The sequence below is a fragment of the Nelumbo lutea genome, chromosome 4 (assembly GCF_056320005.1).
Source record: "Nelumbo lutea isolate HS-2025 chromosome 4, American lotus-T2T, whole genome shotgun sequence".
Taxonomy (NCBI): Eukaryota; Viridiplantae; Streptophyta; class Magnoliopsida; order Proteales; family Nelumbonaceae; genus Nelumbo; species Nelumbo lutea.
The window spans coordinates 70,710,882-70,733,918 of NC_142687.1; the positions used below are offsets into that span (position 1 = coordinate 70,710,882).

General features: G+C 39.3%; 2 non-coding genes and 1 pseudogene across 2 annotated transcripts; 1 reads left to right on the forward strand and 2 right to left on the reverse strand.

The window, feature by feature from the left end:
• Positions 1–9,220: 9,220 nt before the first annotated feature.
• On the reverse strand, positions 9,221–9,327 carry LOC148861024 (small nucleolar RNA R71). The gene has a single exon (XR_016095242.1). It is a non-coding gene; the product is annotated as a small nucleolar RNA R71 (small nucleolar RNA).
• Positions 9,328–12,870: 3,543 nt separating this feature from the next.
• On the forward strand, positions 12,871–22,837 carry LOC148861025 (uncharacterized; annotated as a pseudogene).
• On the reverse strand, positions 19,293–19,399 carry LOC148861026 (small nucleolar RNA R71). The gene has a single exon (XR_016095199.1). It is a non-coding gene; the product is annotated as a small nucleolar RNA R71 (small nucleolar RNA).
• Positions 22,838–23,037: the final 200 nt, after the last annotated feature.

Sequence of the window (23,037 nt, forward strand, 5' to 3'; positions counted from 1 at the left end):
AGTAATCGTATTACTAAAGAAGACAGAATAACCATATGCACACAATTTTGAAACAGAAATCAAATTTCTTCTTAAGTTTTGTACATAAAAACAATCTTTCAGTACAACTTTTCCTTCTCTAAAAATTAATTCCACGGTTCCTATTGTCGCGGCTGAAACAGTTGCAATACTCCCCAAGTAGAGAGTGACTTCTCCTTCACTCAGCCTTCTGCTTACCTTGAACCCCTGTAGTGAGTTACACGCATGAGTTGAAGCCTCGGAGTCAATACACTAGGATGCAGAAGCTACCAATAAATTGGTTTCTATAACACAAGTTTTGAAATTAACTTTCTTGGATTCCAGGTAGGCAGGACAATTCCTTTTCTAGTAGCCGGTCTTCTTACAGAAGTGACAGGCATCTAATGCTTTGTGTTTCTTCTACCTTTTCCTCTTAGTTGTTTTCTTATGAGGCTTCTTTGCCTTCCTCTTTCTCTTGCCCGTTTTGCTAGCTTCAACAAGCATAGCTACAGGCTCATCCTTTTTAATCAGTTCTTTAGCTCTTTGCATTATATTGCTGAGCTCTTGCAAGCTGACATTCAGCTTGCTTATGGTATAGTTCATTATGAACAGATTAAAGGAAGGAGGCAAAGAATTAAGGATAGCATCTATCTGGGTTGTGAGGTCCAGCCCAGATCCAAGAGTCTCCAGTTCGTTGATGTAACCCATCATCTGAAGACAATGGTCGTGAACTTGTTGGCCCTTGGACATTTGAGTGATCATGAACTGTTTCAAGAACTTTTGTCGAGTAGAACGATTCTGCTCTTCAAACATCATCCTCAGGTTGTCCAATATGTCATTGGCAAGTTTGATCTGATCAAACTGTCGTTGTATTGGGTTGTCCAAGGGAACATGAATCAAATATGCACTTTTATTCATTTACAATAAACTCATAAAGTACATCATCTTGGTTGAAGCTAAGGGCATACAAAACTATCTAACAGTACAGTGGAGATAAGGTTACCTTCTTGGTTCTGAATGTAGATGACATTCTACTCATTGGCAATGATGTAGAAATGTTAACTACGGTGAAAGTATGGCTTTCACAGCAATTCTCCATGAAAGACCTTGGAGAAGCCTCCTATATACTGGGTTTTCGACTCTATAGAGATAGATCGAAGCGGAAAATAAGATTATCCCAATCTTCTTATATTGACAAAATAATCAAAAGATACAGCATGAAAACTCCAAGAAAGGAAATGTTCCTTTCAGGCATGGAGTCACTCTCTCCAAGAAGATGTCTCCCAAGACTTCTAATGAGATTGATGTCATGAAAGACATTCCCTATCCCTCTACAATAGGGATCATCATGTATGCCATGCTCTGCACTCGTCCTGACATTGCTCAGGAAGTGAGTGTAGTAAACAGATTTTAGGCCAACCAAGGGCAGGAGCACTGGACTGCTGTGAAGAACATACTTAAGTACATTCGAAGGACAAAAGAGTTTTGTCTAGTATTCAACGGTAGCTCACTACAAATCCAAGGGTATACAGATGCCGATTTCCAGTCGGATCCAGATGATAGAAAGTTTACATCTGGATATGTTTTCACAATAGGATCGTGTGTTGTTTGCTAGAAAAGCAGCAAACAGGGGTCCACTGTAGACTCCACGACCGAGGCCGAGTACATTGCCACAAGTGAGGCTGCCAAAGAAGCCATGTGGATGAAGAAGTTCATTCACGAGTTAGGAGTAGTTCCGTCCAGCACATCTCCCATCCCGTTGTTCTATGACAACAACGGAGCCATTGCTCAGGCTAAGGAGCCACGAGCCCACTCGAAGTCAAAGCACATCGAGAGGAAATACAACGTACTACGAGAGATTGTTAGTAGAGGGGATGTCCTGATTCAGAAGGTAGCATCAACGAAAAATGTAGTTGACCCATTGACGAAGCCACTATCATAGAAAGTGTTTGAGAAACACATGGAAAGTATGGGACTCTAGCTTGTACTTGATTGAACCTAAGTGCAAGTGGGAGCTGTTAGATAGTTTTGTATGCCCTTAGCTTCAATCAGAATGATGTACTTTATGAGTTTATTGTAAATGAATAAAAGTGCATGTTTAATTCATGTTCTCTTGGTATGTTTCTGTTTAATCCCCTTAAACTAGACACTTAATGAGACTCGTGTTGGTTTAGAATGTTCACAGCCAGTGGGTCAGTCTTGGGAGACCTATCCTGACAAGGCTGACACTGTGGTGCTACCAAGATGGTTGGGGTGGCCTGTCTCAGTTGCTAGGGTGAGGCCCTAGGCACATGCAGTATAGGATTAATTGAATCTATGAATTAGACCAGATTTCTAGTATTGCCCTGGACCTTGGAGATTGATGGGCAAAACAGGAAAGTTACACCCGACCCCTAGACTCGATTATGATACTGCACTAGGTGTCGGATTGGGCTGCTTTGATGTATTAATCCGTGAGATCCTTAGCGGGGGTCAAAACCTAGGTATGTTGGGATAGTTTGAGAATTCATCTGAGTGGGTGATCATAATGACAGGATCGGCCCCTTTGTCCGACAATGGTAATGATCGGGGATGCACTCTCACTGATAGAAACCAAGACTGCCGACAGGCGATTTCAATCGTTGAGATTTGTTTTGCAAAATATATTTTATATGAGACAAAAAAGAATATATATAATGGTTCCTAAAAAGGTTTGCAAAAGGTTTTAATTCCCAGGATCCATACAAGTAGAGAGTGCAACACTGTTCCTTGCAGCCGAGGGAGAGGTCCTCTCTTGTCGGGCAGTTTATGATCATTATGGGCTCATAGGTCAAGTGTAAGACCATTAAGGATAATATATGATGGGCTAATCTTGTCTCTGCCCATAGTCCCTGGGTGCTACAAGGTGGCTTGGCCCAGGGACCACTTAGGGTAAGTGTTGGGCCCATAGAGCCCATTTGAAGGGTTCCAGGGGGTGCATTGTCCATAATAGTGTATTCGGCCAGGCCTTGTAACAAAGGCTGGGCCGAACCCTTGTGGCTGATGTGTAGATCAATGCTTGGGCCCCACACCATACAAGGAAGTCCAACTGGGCAGCAATTAGGAAGGTTAAGTGAGCACATAAGCTTAATGGGCCCAAAGCCCATTTCGAACTGGGCTATTTAATTAGTTAATTATGGTGTGAATTCTGAGATAGATTAGCAGATAGGATAGGGTCTTGACCCTATCCACTCAGAGAGTCCAGATTTGAATGTGATTCAGATATAGAAACCTCCTAATGTGATTTGGAGAAAGCAAATCTAATCTACAGATAAGATAAGGGTTTATCCTTATCACCTGAAGAGAAGGCTTATCCAAATATGATTTGGATAAGCATCTCCTAATTGGATTAGGAGCTGATCCTTTAGGTTAACAAAAGAAGGAGGGGGTGGTAGACTTTAGATTACACACAATCAGATCCTCTTCAGTGCTGAAATCACAGAGAAGAAAGAATTAAGCAACCCTGCAGAATTCTTTCTTGCCGCCTCCTTGCTCTTGAAGCCCCTATTTACCAGTTCGATCTCCAGTTATGGGAGAAGTCAAGATTCAATCTTGACATCTGTTCTTTGAGAATGAATTGATAGGAAGCTGTGCTCACGTGCCATCCTGCTGATTCTTGCGAAAGACAGAGTTCTTGGAGAATAACATTGCAAATTCTGCTCCATCATTGATGAACTTACAATTTATCTATAATTTTTGAGGACTTTAGCATGGATTTTTATGCCGGTTTTATTAATTTTTGCCTTAATTTAGCTTAATGCTAAGAATAAGTTCAGGGATAATTAATCCAAGAAAAGGAAGAAAAAAGGCAAGAAAAGAAGGTTCAAAAAGACCAATTTCAGTCCAGCCCGGTCGTGGAAGCAAGAGAGAGCACTTCGGCCCAAGAAGAGCAAGTGAATTACTTGAGAAAACCCAAGAAAATAAAGCCTAGCTATGAATAGAATTCGGCCCAGCAAGGAAGGCCCATTCTCAGCCCAAAAGAGCAGCTCAATGTATAGCTATCATGTGCTAAGAGAGAGCCTAAGTGCAGCCCAAATAGCAGCCCTTCAAGAGAGCTCTAGAAAGTTCAAAAAAGGGGTGTAATACACCCCATTCTAGAGGCTTCAAGAAGGGGCAAGAGCCCCCTTGAAAAACTATATAAGGAGGCCTCTAGGAGGGGGGAGAGGTGTTCAATTGCTTGAAAGGAAGGCTCTCCCACTCTTAGAGGTTCGGCCACCTTGAGAGAAGAGAAGAGAAGAAGGCTAGGCGCAAGGAAGAAGAAGAAGAAGGGCTGAAGGAAGTTCAAGACAAGCAAGCTAGAAGAAGAAGGTGAGTTCGAATTGAGGGTTTGTGATTCAAAGATCTTTTGTATTAAATCAATTGTAGTTTCATTCTCTTTTGATTCGAATTCAGTTTCTTTGTTATATTTTCTTTCTTCTTTCTCCTTTTTTCCATTCTTCCTTGATGTATTTCAGCTTGTAAAATTTCAGTTCAGCAATCTAATTCTTTTTGATTCATTCAAATGGTCATGAATTGTACTTGAAGTTTCTTGAATAAGGGTGTTATTGTAGATTAATTTGGCCAACTAACCTTCTAAACTCAGATCTGAATTCTCAGATCTGAGATTGCAAGATCTGAATTGCTTGAAAGAGAATTCAGATCTGCAATTTTCAGATTGGGCGAATTAATCTATAGCTTGGAATTCCTAGAGTGCTTGAGAGAGTCTCTAGGAATTCAGATCTACTATTCAAGAACTGAATTGAGTGCAAGGTTAGAGATAACTTGCACAATTCAGTTGGTGATCAATTCAGATTTGAATTGATGCCTTAGAAGTGTTTGAAGAAATGCATGCATGGGGATTAGATTCTTGCTAGAGATAGAAGAACCGTCACTCATGCATAGGATGAACATGCGCTTGAGAGAGGCTGTTCATGACCTTGGGGTTTCACCAAACCAAAGCTCAATCATGATTTATTTGAATGATCCAAATTGATAGATTGCTGAATTCTGAGATTGACATTTACTGCTTACTCTTCTAACCTGATTTGAAGGCAATTGGGCCAATGATTTAGATAGATTTTAATTTAGGATTTTTTAGCTTTCATTAAAGTTTTGATTTATTTGTTGATCAGATAAGAAGTGCTCAATTTAGTATTGGTAATTGTTTCCTAAATCCTCGTGGGAACGATACTTCACTCACTACTTTATTACTTGAACTGCTAGTTCACTTGCTAGTGTCACAATGAGCCACACATCAAGTTTTTGCCGCCATTGCCGGGGATTTAGGGAAACAATATTAGGAAACATTGAGCATTCTTAATCTCATCTCATTCAGCATTGCATTCATAGTTGGGTTAATTTGCTAACTTTTTCATTTCAGCTTGGACTGCAGATGAACCTACAATTTATCTATATTTTATGAGGTTTTTGCATGGATTTTTATGCCGGTTTTATTAATTTTTGCCTTATTTTAGCTTGATTCCAAGAAAGATTTCAGGGGAAGCCAAATCAACAAAAAGAAGGCAAAAGCAAGAAAAGAAAACCCAAAATTTATCAAGTTCATCCCGGCCCAGCCATGAGAGCAAGAGAATTTCATTCGGCCCAAGAAGAGCAAGTGAAACTCTTTGGAAAATCCAAGGGAAGAAGCCTAGCAAGAAGGAAATTTCGGCCCAGCCCATTTTTAGCCCAAATAACAGCCTAGAGTGTAGCCCACATGAGCTCAAAAGCAAGCTAAGTTGTAGCCCAAATAGCAGCCCAAAGGGAGCTAGGGGCGGCAACTTCTAGGAGTTTCTTGAAGAGAAGGAGGGAGCACTCTAGAAGGTTCATGAAGGGTGTAATACACCCCATTCTAGAGGCTTCAAGAAGGGGCAAGAGCCCCCTTGAAAAACTATATAAGGAGGCCTCTAGGAGGGGAGAAAGTTGTTCAATTGCTTGAGAGGAAGACTCTCCCACTCTTAGAGGTTCGGTCACCTTGAGAGAAGAGAAGAGAAGAAGGCTAGGCGCAAGGAAGAAGAAGAAGAAGGGCTGAAGGAAGTTCAAGACAAGCAAGCTAGAAGAAGAAGGTGAGTTTGAATTGAGGGTTTGTGATTCAAAGATCTTTTGTAATAAGTCATTGTAGTTTCATTCTCTTTTGATTTGAATTCAGTTTCTTAGTTATATTTTTCTTTCTTCTTTCTCCTTGTTTCCATTCTTCCTTGATGTATTTCAGCTTGTAAAATTTCAGTTCAGCAATCTAATTCTTTTTTATTCATTCAAATGATCATGTATTGTACTTGAAGTTTCTTGAATAAGGATGTGATTGCAGAGTAATTCGGCCAACTAGCCTTCAAAACTCAGATCTGAATTCTCAGATCTGAGATTGCAAGATCTGAATTGCTTGAAAGAGAATTCAGATCTGCAATTTTCAGATTGGGCGAATTAATCTACAGCTTGGAATTTCTAGAGTGCTTGAGAGAGACTCTAGGAATTCAGATCTACTATTCAAGAACTGAATTGAGTGCAAGGTTAGAGATAACTTGCACAATTCAGTTGGTGATCAATTCAGATTTGAATTGATGCCTTAGAAGTGTTTGAAGAAATGCATGCATGGGGATTAGATTCTTGCTAGAGATAGAAGAACCGTCACTCATGCATAGGATGAACATGCGCTTGAGAGAGGCTGTTCATGACCTTGGGGTTTCACCAAACCAAGGCTCAATCATGATTTATTTGAATGATCCAAATTGATAGATTGCTGAATTCTGAGATTGACATTTACTGCTTACTCTTCTAACCTGATTTAAAGGCAATTGGACCAATGATTTAGATAAATTTTAATTTAGGATTTCTTAGCTTTCATTAGAGTTTAGATTTATTTGTTGATCAGATAAGAAGTGCTCAATTTAGTATTGGTAATTATTTCCTAAATCCTCGTGGGAACGATACTTCACTCTCTACTTTATTACTTGAACGGCTAGTGCACTTGCTAGTGTCACAATGAGCAACACATCAAGTTTTTGGCGCCGTTGCCGGTGAATTAGAGAAACAATATTAGGAAACATTGAGCATTCCTAATCTGATCTCATTCAGCATTGCATTCATAGTTGGGTTAATTTGCTAACTTTTTCATTTCAGCTTGGACTGCAACTGCTGTACTACTGTAGTTATGTTTCTTCTTTCTTAAGTAGATTACTTTCTTTTTCTGGTTTCAGTTTCATTTTAATAAAGGCATATTTGATTTCTATTCAATCTTAGTGTTGTTCCATTTAAAAAGAAAAAAAAAAGAAAAAAATTCACATAAACATGAGTGTTGCAGATCTGAGTTGCATTCGGCACTCAGATCAGCAGATTTCAGATGTGCAGCACTCAGCTGAAAAGAATTGCTTGTGTTTCAGATTTTATTATTCTTTTCTTTCATTACAAAAAGAAAAAAAAATATATATATATATATAATGAAAAAAAAGGGAGATCTTTTGAACAACCAGAAGAGCAATTGAGAATTCGGATCAGAACTCAGATCTGAGTTCAGATCTGAATTATGCTATTGCAGATCTGCAACAGTTCAGATCTGAGTTCCTCTGAACTCAGACCTGAACTAATGAAATTTTGAGGGGAATTGGGTGTCATCACCACCCCAATTCACCCTAGGGCACTTCTGCTATTCCCCAAAAACAATTTGGTAGCAATAATTGAAGGTAAGGCAATTGATAATTCAGATCCAAACTCAGACTTGAGTTCAGATCTGAATTCTGCTGTTACAGATCTGCTCAGTTCAGATCTGAATTCCTCTGAACTCAGATCAAAACCGATGCAAGTTTGAGGTGAATTGGGTGCCATCACTACCCCAATCCACCCTATGATACATCCAACCTGCCTCAAGGGTGAATGGATAGCAAGGAATGAGAGAAATTCAAATCTGAAATGTAGTTGATATGATGTGAGGACTGAACTGATACAGAGCATACTATGAATTCTGGGTGGACTGAATTCTTGGCTTTACCCACTTGTAATCGAGCTACATTAGCTAAGGAGGTGTATGTTTGGATTGAATAATTGTTATGCCTCAGATATTTAAGAAAAATTAGCACTTTCCAAGTATTTCTATTAGCATTCAGATCTGTAGCAGGGCTGCTATAGTGCAATAGTTAGCAGACCTGATTTCAGATTTCTACAAAAGTTGTATGGACCGAATAGCTTGCAATACCAAACATTGCAGACCCAATTTTCAGGTCTTAGCAAGTGTTTGATATGCATCAGCTATACAGGTTTGAGCTTCAATTGTAATGTTTAAAATCTTTAACCCAAGCCTAACTCAGGACTGGTTTTAGTTTATTTCAGATCCTTTTAAATTTTTTTTTTCAGATCAGATCTGATTTCAGCCCTAAAGCATCACAGAATTGATTCCAACCTTAATGGATGTATATTGTAGTGTATACCAATGAATGTGTATGAGATATCCAGCTCAGATCTGAATTATTATTTATTAATTTCTCTAGACTAACAATACCAAAGACTTGTAGATCTGAACTCAGATCTAAATTGGGTCTGAATTCAGATGTTGCAATCGATGGATGTAGATAAAGGAACCTTGAATAAGATGATTGGTTTAAATCTGCTTTTAGTATAATCGGCTTCATTTATTCATGATAGGATGTAGGTTTTGTATTCCAATACTTCACTTTACATTTTCAGTGTGATAGGATTAGTTATTTATTTTCTTTTGTGAATATTGGCATTTTTATTGCTTTGACTTTAACAGTTTATGACAAGCAGACCTGAACTGGAAGAGATCCTTAACGACCCAGAGATTGAACGGACTCTCCGTGTCCGTTTGAGAGCTGCTAAGCAAGTCAGACAAGAAGCACAAGAAATGGCTGAACAAAGAACTATGATGGATTATGCCAAGCCCACCCTCACTGGGACTGTCTCCAGCATTATCAGGCCAACTATTGCTGCCAATAAGTTCGAAATTAAACCAGCCATAATCCAAATGATATAAAATACGGTTCAGTTTTGTGGTATGGCCCATGAGGATCCGAATGCCCATATTGCTAACTTCTTGGAAATCTATGACACCTTCAAACACAATGGGGTAAGTGATGATGCCATCCGGCTGAGGTTATTCCAATTTTCTTTGAAGGATAAAGCCAAAGCTTGGTTGAACTCATTACCGGCAGGATCTATAGCCACATGGGACGAAATGGCCAGCCGTTTTCTCTCTAAATATTTTCCCCCTTCTAAAACTGCTAAAATGAGGAATGACATCACTACTTTTTTCCAGCAAGAGGGGGAATCTTTATATGACTCATGGGAACGATACAAGGAGCTGTTAAGGAGAGTTCCTCACCATGGCCTCCCCATTTGGCTGTAAGTGCAGACTTTCTATAATGGTCTTACTGACTCAAATAAGACCACATTAGATGCTGCAGCCGGTGGATCCATAAATAATAAAACTCCTGAGGTTGCCCATGCACTTATTGAGGAAATGGCAGCCAACAACTGTCAATGGCATTCGGAAAGAACTCAAACTAGGAAGCAGCAAGGCTTGCATAATGTTGACACTTATACAACACTAGCTGCACAAATAGGAGCACTCAGTAAGAAAATAGATGAAATGCAGATAGCTGCCATGCATGTGCAGCCTCTTAATTGTGAATTGTGTGGGGGAGGCCACATCAGTACAGACTGCTAAGTTGGCAATCAGTTTAGACCATCTACTGAACAAGTTGACTATGTCAGCAATTCGTCAAGACAGCAGGGTTACCAAAGTCACCATACTTTTCATCCAGGATGGAGGGGACATTCAAACCAGTCCTGGCCAAATCAGCATATTTCCAAGCCGTTCCACCAGACTTATCATCAGCCTGAACCGAAATCCAATTTGGAGGAACTGATGACAAAATTTATAGCAGGTGCAGAAACTAGGTTCCAGAACCAGGAAGCCTCAATCAAAAACCTGGAAAACCAAGTGGGGCAATTGGCACAATTAATCTCTTCCAGACTGCCGGGAACTCTTCCAAGCAACACTGAAGTGAATCCACGAGAGCAGGTGCAAGCTATTACCTTAAGAAGTGGAAAAGAGTTGCCTGAGGTAGAAAAGAAGAATTTGGCTGAACCCAAGGCAGAAACAAGCCTTGGGACCAGACAACAGAAGACGGAACAACCAGAAGCACAACAAGGGATGCACCAACAACCACAAGTTCCATTCCCTAACAGGCTGAAGCAACAAAAATTGGAGAAGGAATTTGGTAAGTTTCTTGAAATATTTAAAAGTTTACATATTAATATTCCATTTGCTGATGCTTTAGCCCAGATGCCACACTATGCAAGGTTTTTGAAGGAATTATTGGCAAACAAAAGAAAACTGGGAGATGTGGCTACAATTGCATTAAATGAGGAATGTTCTGCTATCCTTCTGAACAAGCTGCCTCAGAAACTCAAAGATCTAGGGAGTTTCACTATTCCTTGTACCATTGGCAGTTTAAAAATTGAAAAAGCTTTATGTGACCTGGGAGCTAGCATCAATTTAATGCCATATTCTATCTTCAAGAAATTGGGGTTGAATGAACCCCAACCCACTAGAGTGGCATTACAATTGGCTGATAGATCCATTAGACATCCTAGGGGGATCATAGAAGATGTGTTAGTTAAAGTTGACAAATTCATTTTTCTAGTTGATTTCATTGTGTTAGACATGCAAGAAGATGTGGAGGTCCCGCTTATCCTAGGGAGACCATTCCTGGCTACCGAGAAAGCAATGATTGATGTCCAACAAGGACAACTCAGCCTTAGGATACAAGATGAGGAGATAATTTTTAAAATGTCTAATGCTATGAAACATGCACCCTCTAGTGATGATTCTTGTTTTATGATTGATGCCATTGAATTGACAATTGATGAATGCTTCCAGGTAAGTAGAATAACTGATCCTCTTGAACTCTGCCTCCAGCAGGGAGAACTTGAAGAAGCAGATAATGAAAAAATAAACCTCATGATAGCATACCTGAATGATAAGCCTCAATTCAAGGGAAAGGGGTTTCTTAAATTAGAGAACTTAAGAAAATTGCCAGAACCATCAGGTAAGCAATCACCCCAAGAACCCCCCACCCTTGAACTGAAGCAATTACCATCCCATTTAGAGTATGATTTCATTGAGGAACCATCAGATCTCCCCGTGATAATTTCCGCAGTGCAGAATCCCTTACAAAGAGAAAAATTATTAAGAGTGCTGCGGGAACACAAAAATGCTATAGCTTGGAAGGTAGAAGATATCAAAGGCATTAATCCATCAATCTGCACTCACAGAATTTTGATGGAAGAGGACAGCAAGCCTTCCGTTCAGCCCCAAAAGCGCCTGAACCCCAACATGAAAGAAGTGGTAAAGGCTGAAATAATTAAGTTGTTAGATGCTGGGATCATTTATCCTATTTCTGATAGTTCTTGGGTAAGCCCTGTGCAAGTTGTGCCCAAAAAAGGGGGTACGACTGTTGTTCCAAATGAGAAAAATGAACTCATCCCTACTAGAACCATTACCGGATGGCGTGTGTGTATTGACTATAGAAAATTAAATGAAGCCACTCGGAAGGACCATTTCCCTCTCCCATTTATGGATCAAATGTTGGAGAGGCTAGCCGGGCATGAGCATTATTGTTTCTTGGATGGATATTCAGGGTATAACCAGATACCAATTGCATCAGAAGATCAAGAAAAGACCACTTTACTTACCCATATGGAACCTTTGCATACCGAAGGATGCCCTTTGGGTTATGCAATGCCCCAACAACCTTTCAGCGATGTATGATGTCTATATTTTCTGATATGGTTGAAAAATTTATTGAGATCTTCATGGATGATTTTTCAGTTTTTGGATCTTCGTTTGATGCATGTTTGAATAATCTGGAACAGGTGCTTACTAGATGTAAAGAAACACATCTTGTGTTGAATTGGGAGAAATGTCATTTTATGGTGCAAGAAGGCATAGTGCTTGGACACAAGATCTCTCAAAGAGGTATAGAAGTCAACAAGGCCAAGGTGGAGGCAATTGAAAAATTGCCAACCCCAACATCTGTTCGTTCTTTGAGAAGTTTCTTAGGACATGTCGGATTCTATAGAAGGTTTATTAAAGATTTCTCAAATATTTCCAAACCATTATCTACCTTGCTTCAGAAAGAAGTGCCTTTTGAATTTTCAACTGAATGCCTTCATGCTTTCAACATCTTGAAAGACAAATTGATCCATGCACCTATCATGGTAGCACCAGATTGGACCCTCCCATTTGAATTGATGTGTGATGCGAGTGATTTTGCTATAGGAGCTGTTTTAGGACAAAGAATGAACAAACATTTTCAGCCAATTTACTATGCTAGCAGAACCTTGACTGGACCCCAACTCAATTACACCACCACAGAAAAGGAGCTGCTAGCAGTAATATTTGCACTTGATAAGTTTCGTTCATATCTGATATTATCCAAGGTTATTGTCCACACAGATCACTCGGCATTAAGGCACTTGCTTACCAAGCAAAACTCAAAACCAAGACTGATCAGGTGGATCATTTTATTGCAAGAGTTTGACATTGAGATTAGAGACCTGAAGGGTGCTGCAAACCTGGCTGCTGACAATCTTTCCCGGTTGGACACGGTAAGCTCAAAAGAGGAGATAACCAGCAACATTCGAGAAGAATTTCCGGATGAGCAGTTGTACTCAATACAGAAATACTCATATCCTTGGTATGCTGATTTTGCTAATTATCTAGCTGCACAAGTCCTTCCTCCTAACCTTTCATATCAATAGAAAAAGAAAATCTTTTCTGATGTAAAATACTATCTGTGGGAGGAACCCTTTTTGTATAAATTGTGTGCAGATCAGATCATAAGGAGATGTGTCCCCGAGGAGGAGATGGAGTCGGTACTCCAATTTTGCCATGATAAAGAAGCAGGAGGTCATTTTGGTGCTAGTCGCACTGCAGCCAAGGTTTTGCAATCAGGTTTTTATTGGCCCACACTCTTCAAAGATGCCCATCAGTATGTGTCCACATCTGACAAATGCCAAAGATCGGGAAACATTTCCCGACGGAATGAAATGCCCCTTTCCAATATTTTAATCTATGAAATCTTTGATGTTTGGGGTATAGATTTCATGGGACCTTTCCCGAATTCATTTGGGAATAAGTACATCATCGTTGCAGTTGACTATGTATCCAAATGGGTAGAAGCCATGGCTTTACCCACAAATGACTCAAGAAGGGCGTTACACTTCCTAATGAAGCTATTCTCCCGATTTGGCACTCCGCGAGCTATAATTAGTGATAGGGGAACTCACTTCTGCAATAGCCAATTTGAGAGGTTAATGCAGAAATATGGAATTACACATAAATTAGCTACCCCTTATCACCCTCAAACCAGTGGCCAAGTGGAGTTGGCTAATAGGGAACTCAAAAGAATTCTGGAAAAGACCGTAGCATCTGCCAGAAAAGATTGGTCCATCAAATTAGATGATGCATTATGGGCATACAGAACTGCATTTAAGACACCCATTGGCATGTCCCCCTACAGATTGGTCTTTGGTAAAGCATGCCATTTACCAGTTGAATTAGAACACAAGGCCTATTGGGCTCTTAAATTCTTAAATTTTGACATTCAGGCCACAGGGGCTAAAAGGCGGTTGCAATTGAATGAATTGGATGAATTCAGACATACCACCTATGAGAATGCCAAAGTTTATAAAGAAAGAATAAGAAACTGGCATGATAAGAACTTGCTGAGATGGGACTTTTATGTAGGCCAACAGGTATTGTTATATAATTCCCGTCTCCGCTTGTTTCCAGGTAAGCTGAGATCCAGGTGGTCTGAACCCTTTACCATTTCACAGGTTTTTCCCCATGGGGCTATAGAACTCACCCACCCGGTTCAGGGCACGTTTAAAGTAAATGGTCAGCGCCTGAAACCATATTTAATGGGCAGTACTATACCCCCTCCATCCACTGTTTATCTAGATAACCAATAATCTCTTATGCTTGCTCATGAACAAGTTAAGGAATCTTTTTGTCATTTATCTTTTTAGAATATTAGTTAGTAAAATAAAGATCTTTTTCTCAAAATTCCAATTCTTTAAGGACTCAGTTCATCATTTTCTTTTCATCAGTTTACTCTAGCAAGTGTGACTCCCTAACACTACGAACATTGAGGACAATGTTCATCTTAAGTGTGGGGGAGTGAGCCCGAGGCTTGGGTATGGTTGAAACCATGCACCTCATGCACCCCAACACACATATGCAGGCAATGACATAACCTAAAAAAAAGACTGTAACCCCTCAAGTTCATTACTATTTATTTGATGATTTTTTTTAAGAAGGTATTCAATGAGTTGAGGGAAACTGATGTACTTGTTATGTTTTTATTCTTGTGAATGACCCAATTTGATTTATGCATGAAAAAAGGGGAGCTGAATATGCTTTTCAGCATGACTAGCCCTAACTATCTTCATGTGTATGGAAGCCCTTGATTTCATGGTTAATGGTCAAGAGAGCTAGTGCACATCTGAAGTGCTGATTCTTGAGGTTCAATAATTGCAAAGAAGGACAAAAGCCCAAATTGACTCTGCTATTTTGAGCTGAATAGTAAAACTAGCAGCTTAGAACATGAGTCCTACCTCAAGTAAGTGACTAGTCTGAGATGGAGCATTAAATGCACTGACACCAAAAAAAAAAAAAAAAAAAAAAAAAAAAAAGAAAGGTGTGTGAGATGGAGCATAAAATGCTCTCACACCGAAAAAAAAAAAAAAAAAAAAAAAAAAAAAAAAAAAAAAAAAAAAAGGATGAGATGGAGCATAAGATGCACTCACCCCTAGAATTAAGAAATTGTGGTAATAGCTGAGGTTCAAAGGGGCACTCTAAAGTTGAACTCTCATTAAGATTCAGTTACAGATGTGAAACTTAGTGAAATTTGATTATTAACCTTGACAATTAAGGAGCTGATTTATATATGAAGTAGGAGTGAAGGCTAGACTATGATGAAATTCATATTCTCCTTTTCTTGGATCTGATACATATCTTAAATGGTAATTTACAAGAATAAGAGTTGAGCACTTACAAAAGTTCCCCGACTACTCAATGCATTTCTATCTTAAAAAGTTCACCAAGTAAATGGTGAGAACAGAAGGGGGGAATGTTAAGTTTATGGCTGATGTCTTTGCTTGAGGACAAGCAAAAGCTTAAGTGTGGGGGTATTTGATGAACCTACAATTTATCTATATTTTATGAGGTTTTTGCATGGATTTTTATGCCGGTTTTATTAATTTTTGCCTTATTTTAGCTTGATTGCAAAAAGATTTCAGGGGAAGCCAAATCAACAAAAAGAAGGTAAAAGCAAGAAAAGAAAACCCAAAATTTATCAATTTCAGCCCGGCCCAGCTATGAGAGCAAGAGAATTTCATTCGGCCCAAGAAGAGCAAGTGAAACTCTTTGGAAAATCCAAGGGAAGAAGCCTAGCAAGAAGGAAATTTTGGCCCAGCCCATTTTTAGCCCAAATAACAGCCTAGAGTGTAGCCCACATGAGCTCAAAAGCAAGCTAAGTTGTAGCCCAAATAGCAGCCCAAAGGGAGCTAGGGGCGGCAACTTCTAGGAGTTTCTTGAAGAGAAGGAGGGAGCACTCTAGAAGGTTCATGAGGGGTGTAATACACCCCATTCTAGAGGCTTCAAGAAGGGGCAAGAGCCCCCTTGAAAAACTATATAAGGAGGCCTCTAGGAGAGGAGAAAGTTGTTCAATTGCTTGAGAGGAAGGCTCTCCCACTCTTAGAGGTTCGGCCACCTTGAGAGAAGAGAAGAGAAGAAGGCTAGGCGCAAGGAAGAAGAAGAAGAAGGGCTGAAGGAAGTTCAAGACAAGCAAGCTAGAAGAAGAAGGTGAGTTCGAATTGAGGGTTTGTGATTCAAAGATCTTTTGTAATAAGTCATTGTAGTTTCATTCTCTTTTGATTTGAATTCAGTTTCTTAGTTATATTTTTCTTTCTTCTTTCTCCTTGTTTCCATTCTTCCTTGATGTATTTCAGCTTGTAAAATTTCAGTGCACAAATCTAATTCTTTTTTATTCATTCAAATGATCATGTATTGTACTTGAAGTTTCTTGAATAAGGGTGTGATTGCAGAGTAATTCGGCCAACTAACCTTCAAAACTCAGATCTGAATTCTCAGATCTGAGATTATAAGATCTGAATTGCTTGAAAGAGAATTCAGATCTGCAATTTTCAGATTGGGCGAATTAATCTACAGCTTGGAATTTCTAGAGTGCTTGAGAGAGACTCTAGGAATTCAGATCTACTATTCAAGAACTGAATTGAGTGCAAGGTTAGAGATAACTTGCACAATTCAGTTGGTGATCAATTCAGATTTGAATTGATGCCTTAGAAGTGTTTGAAGAAATGCATGCATGGGGATTAGATTCTTGCTAGAGATAGAAGAACTGTCACTCATGCATAGGATGAACATGCGCTTGAGAGAGGCTGTTCATTTCCTTGGGGTTTCACCAAACCAAGGCTCAATCATGATTCATTCGAATGATCCAAATTGATAGATTGCTGAATTCTGAAATTGACATTTACTGCTTACTCTTCTAACCTGAATTGTAGGCAATTGGACCAATGATTTAGATAGATTTTAATTTAGGATTTCTTAGCTTTCATTAGAGTTTAGATTTATTTGTTGATCAGATAAGAAGTGCTCAATTTAGTATTGGTAATTGTTTCCTAAATCCTCGTGGGAACGATACTTCACTCACTACTTTATTACTTGAACGGCTAGTGCACTTGCTAGTGTCACAATGAGCAACACATCAACTGCAACTGCTGTACTACTGTAATTGTGTTTTAGTAGATTACTTTCTCTTCCCTGTTTCAGTTTAATTTTAATAAAAGGAGACCTGTTTTCCTTTCTATCTTGAAGTTATTGTCTTCTAAAAGAAAAAAAAAATTTGAAAACATGAGTGTTGCAGATCTGAGTTGCATTCGGCACTCAGATCTGCTATAGCAGAACTGCAATACTCAGCAAAAAAAAAAAAAAATCTGTTCTCAGCCCTTTATTATTCTTTTCTTTCATTACAAAAAGAAAAAAATATATATATATTTAGATAGTGAAAAAAAAAAGAGAGAGAGAGAACCATATAACCGAAAGAATGGAAACCAAGGATTCGGATCAGAACTCAGATCTGAGTTCAGATCTGAGTTCTGTTGTAGCAGATTTGCAACAGTTCAGATCTGAGTTCCCTTGAACTCAGACCTGAACTGATATAAATTCAAAGGGTAATTGGGGGTTATTTTCACCCCAATACACCCTAAAACAAATCTGCTATCTCTATAAAACAATTGGATAGCATTGGGTAAAGAAATTCAGATCTGAAATCACCCAGATCTGAACTGGGACTATGAACAGAGCAGGATAGAGGGCAGACTTTGCAATGTTAGATAACTTGTACTATGATTTTTTTTTTTGAGCTGATTTGGTTGAGAAAAAGTGTGTTTATTTTGAGGAAAAGAATAGCATGAGAGCTTTCAGATCTGAACTTCAAATCTGACTTTCAGATCTGAAACTCAAATCTAAATTTCTGATCTGAAACTCAAATCTGCTAGATTCAGATCTGAGTTCAGCTAATTGCAGGTCTGCATTCTGCTAGGTTCAGATCTGAGTTCAGATGAACTCAGACCTGAACCTACTCAATTATGACTGATATTTTGATACATCAGACTTGTCTCATGGCTGAAAATGTAGCAAAGAATGAAAGAAATTTGATGTGAACTCAGACTTGGGGTCAGATCTGAGTTCAGTTGGTTGCAAATCTGCTAGGTTCAGATCTGAGTTCATCTGAACTCAGACCTGAACCTACTCAATTCTGATGAGAATTTGGCACCCCATTCACAATGTGAGATATCAGATTAGCTTCAGGGATCAAAGGGTAGCAAGGAATGAAAAATATTTGAAAGAATGATATGTAAGCCTTCAGATCTGAACCTCAGATTTGAGCTCAGATTTGAGCTCAGCTAGTTGCAGATCTGAATGCATGTGGGTACAGATTTGAGTTCATCTGAACTCAAACCTGAACCCACTCTATTCTGATGTGAATTCGGGTAATAACAGCACCATTTGATGCATCAGACTTGCCTCATTGATGAAATATAAGCCATGAATGGTAAAATCAGATCTGAATTACATGAGAATCTGAGGCAGTATGAGTACATGATCTGAAATTTCTTTGAACTTGATGTTTTGTTATCTTTTAAATCTCCTACACCCGATCTGAATTGATGTTTGGATTAGATCTCTTGCAGCAGTTAACAATACCAAACATTGCAGATCTGATTTTTCAGGTCTTAGCAAGTGTTTGATATGCATAAGCTATACAGGTTTGAGCTTCAAATGTTGAGCTTAAAATCCTTAAACCAAGCCTAACTCTGATATCAGCCCTAACGCATCATAGATTTGGTAGATGTATATTACAGTGTATATCAATGAGTGTGTATGAGATATACAGCTCAGATCTAAATTATTATTTGTTAATTTCTCTGGACTAACAATACCAAAGACTTGTAGATCTGAACTCAACTAAATTGGGTCTGAATTCAAATGTTGCATTCGATGGATGTAGATAAAGGAACCTTGAATAAGATGATTGGTTTAAATCTGCTTTTAGTATAATCGGCTTCATTTATTCATGATAGGATGTAGGTTTTTGTATTCCAATAATTCACTTTACATTTTCAGTGTGATAGGATTAGTTATTTATTTTCTTTTGTGAATATTGGCCTTTTTATTGCTTTGACCTTAACAGTTTATGACAAGCAGACCTGAACTGGAAGAGATCCTTTACGACCCGGAGATTGAACAGACTCTCCGTGTCCGTTTAAGAGCTGCTAGGCAAGTCAGAAAAGAAGCACAAGAAGCTCAAGAAGCTCAAGAAATAGCTGAGTAGAGGACTATGACGGACTATGCCAAACCCACACTCACTGGAGCTGCCTCTAGCATTATCAGGCCCAATATTGCTGCTAACAACTTTGAGATCAAACCTGCCATCATACAAATGATTCAAAACATGGTGCAATTCTGTGGATTGGCCCACAAAGATCCCAATGCACACATTTCTAACTTTTTAGAAATTTGTGACACCTTCAAACACAATGGGGTAAGTGATGACGCCATTAGGTTGAGGTTATTCTCATTTTCTTTGAAGGATAAAGCCAAAGCATGGCTGAATTCATTACCGGCAGGATCAATAGCTACGTGGGACGAAATGGCCAGCCGTTTTCTCTCTAAATATTTTCCCCCTTCTAAAACTGCTAAAATGAGGAATGACATCACTACTTTTTTCCAGCAAGAGGGGGAATCTTTATATGAGTCATGGGAATGATACAAGGAGCTGTTAAGGAGAGTTCCTCACCATGGCTTCGCCATTTGGCTGCAAGTGCAGACTTTCTATAATGGTCTTACTGACTCAAATAAGACCATATTAGATGTTGCAACCGGAGGATCCATAAATAATAAAACGCCTGAGGTTGCCCATGCACTTATTAAGGAAATGGCAGCCAACAACTATCAATGGCATTCGAAAAGAACTCAAACTAGGAAGCAGCAAGGCTTGCATAATGTTGACACTTATACAACACTATCTGCACAAATAGGAGCACTCAGTAAACAATAGATGAAATGCAGATAGCTGCCATGCATGTGCAGCCTCCTAATTGTGAATTGTGTGGGGGAGGCCACATCAGTATAGACTGCCAAGTTGGCAATCAGTTCAGACCATCTACTGAACAAGTTGACTATGTCAGCAATTCGTCAAGACAGCAGGGTTACCAGAGTCACCATACTTTTCATCCAGGATGGAGGGGACATTCAAACCAGTCCTGGCCAAATCAGCATACTTCCAAGCCGTTCCACCAGACTTATCATCAGCCTGAACCAAAATCCAATTTGGAAGAACTGATGACAAAATTTATAGCAGGTGCAGAAACTAGGTTCCAGAACCAGGAAGCCTCAATCAAAAACCTGGAAAACCAAGTGGGGCAATTGGCACAATTAATCTCTTCCAGACTGCCGGGAACTCTTCCAAGCAACACTGAAGTGAATCCACGAGAGCAGGTGCAAGCTATTACCTTAAGGAGTGGAAAAGAGTTGCCTGAGGTAGAAAAGAAGAATTGGGATGAACCCAAGGCAGAAACAAGCCTTGGGACCAGACAACAGAAGACGGAACAACCAGAAACACAACAAGGGATGCACCAACAACCACAAGTTCCATTCCCTAACAGGCTGAAGCAACAAAAATTGGAGAAGGAATTTGGTAAGTTTCCTGAAATATTTAAAAGTTTACATATTAATATTCCTTTTGCTGATGCTTTAGCCCAAATGCCACACTATACAAGGTTTTTGAAGGAATTATTGGCAAACAAAAGGAAACTGGGAGATGTGGCTACAGTTGCAATAAATGAGGAATGTTCTGCTATCCTTCTGAACAAGCTGCCTCAGAAACTCAAAGATCCAGGGAGTTTCACTATTCATTGTACCATTGGCAGTTTAAAAATTGAAAAAGCTTTATGAGACCTGGGAGCTAGCATCAATTTAATGCCATATTCTATCTTCAAGAAATTGGGGTTGAATGAACCCCAACCCACTAGAGTGGCATTACAATTGGTTGATAGATCCATTAGACATCCTACGGGGATCATACAAGATGTGTTAGTTAAAGTTGACAAATTCATTTTTCCAGTTGATTTCATTGTGTTAGACATGCAAGAAGATGTGGAGGTCCCGCTTATCCTAGGGAGACCTTTCCTGGCTACCGAGAAAGCAATGATTGAAGTCCAACAAGGACAACTCAGCCTTAGGATACAAGATGAGGAGATAATTTTTAAAATGTCTAATGCTATGAAACATGCACCCTCTAGTGATGATTCTTGTTTTATGATTGATGCCATTGAATTGACAATTGATGAATGCTTCCAGGTAAGTAGAATAACTGATCCTCTTGAACTCTGCCTCCAGCAGGGAGAACTTGAAGAAGGAGAAAATGAAAAAATAAACCTCATGATAGCATACCTGAACGATAAGCCTCATTTCAAGAGAAAGGGGTTTCTTAAATTAGAGAACTTAGGCAAATTGCCTGGACCATCAGGTAAGCCATCACCCCAAGAACCTCCCACCCTTGAACTGAAGCAATTACCATCCCATTTAGAGTATGCTTTCCTTGAGGAACCATCAGATCTCCCCGTGATAATTTCCGCAGCGCTGAATCCCTTACAAAGAGAAAAATTATTAAGAGTGTTGCGGGAACACAAAAATGCTATAGCTTGGAAGGTAGAAGATATCAAAGGCATTAATCCATCAATCTGCACTCATAGAATTTTGATGGAAGAGGACTGCAAGCCATCCGTTCAACCCCAAAGGCGCCTGAACCCCAACATGAAAGAAGTGGTAAAGGCTGAAATAATTAAGTTGTTAGATGCTGGGATCATTTATCCTATTTCTGATAGTTCTTGGGTAAGCCCTGTGCAAGATGTGCCCAAGAAAGGGGGTATGACTGTTGTTCCAAATGAGAAAAATGAACTCATCCCTACTAGAACCGTCACCAGATGATGTGTGTGTATTGACTATAGAAAATTAAATGAAGCCACCCGGAAGGACCATTTCCCTCTCCCATTTATGGATCAAATGTTGGAGAGGCTAGCCGGGCATGAGTATTATTGTTTCTTGGATGGATATTCAGGGTATAACCAGATACCAATTGCACCAGAAGATCAAGAAAAGACCACTTTTACTTGCCCATATGGAACCTTTGCATACCGAAGGATGCCCTTTGGGTTATGCAATGCCCCAGCAACCTTTCAGCGATGTATGATATCTATATTTTCTGATATGGTTGAAAAATTTATTGAGATCTTCATGGATGATTTTTCAGTTTTTGGCTCTTCGTTTGATGCATGTTTGAATAATCTGGAACAGGTGCTTACTAGATGTAAAGAAACACATCTTGTGTTGAATTGGGAGAAATGTCATTTTATGGTGCAAGAAGGCATAGTGCTTGGACACAAGATCTCTCAAAGAAGTATAGAAGTCGACAAGGCCAAGGTGGAGGCAATTGAAAAATTGCCAACCCCAACATCTGTTCGTTCTTTGAGAATTTTCTTAGGACATGTCGGATTCTATAGGAGGTTTATTAAGGATTTCTTAAAAATTTCCAAGCCATTATCTACTTTGCTTCAGAAAGAAGTGCCTTTTGAATTTTCAACTGAATGCCTTCATGCTTTCAACATCTTGAAAGATAAATTGATCCATGCACCTATCATGGTAGCACCAGATTGGACCCTCCCATTTGAATTAATGTGTGATGCGAGTGATTTTGCTATAGGAGCTATTTTAGGACAAAGAATGAACAAACATTTTCAGCCAATTTACTATGCTAGCAGAACCTTGACTGGACCCCAACTCAATTACACCACCACAGAAAAGGAGCTGCTAGCAGTAATATTTGCACTTGATAAGTTTCGTTCATATCTGATATTATCCAAGGTTGTTGTCTACACAGATCACTCGGCATTAAGGCACTTGCTTACCAAGCAAAACTCAAAACCAAGACTGATCAGGTGGATCCTTTTATTGCAAGAGTTTGACATTGAGATTAGAGACATTAAGGGTGCTGCAAACCTGGCTGCTGACCATCTCTCCCGGTTGCACACGGTAAGCTCAAAAGAGGAGATAACCAGCAACATTCGAGAAGAATTTCCAGATGAGCAGTTGTACTCAATACAGAAATACTCATATCCTTGGTATGCTGATTTTGCTAATTATCTAGCTGCACAAGTCCTTCCTCCTAACCTTTCATATCAATAGAAAAAGAAATTCCTTTCTGATGTAAAATACTATCTGTGGGAGGAACCCTTTTTGTATAAATTGTGTGCAGATCAGATCATAAGGAGATGTGTCCCCGAGGAGGATATGGAGTCGGTACTCCAATTTTGCCATGATAAAGAAGCAGGAGGTCATTTTGGAGCTAGTCGCACTACAGCCAAGGTTTTGCAATCAGGATTTTA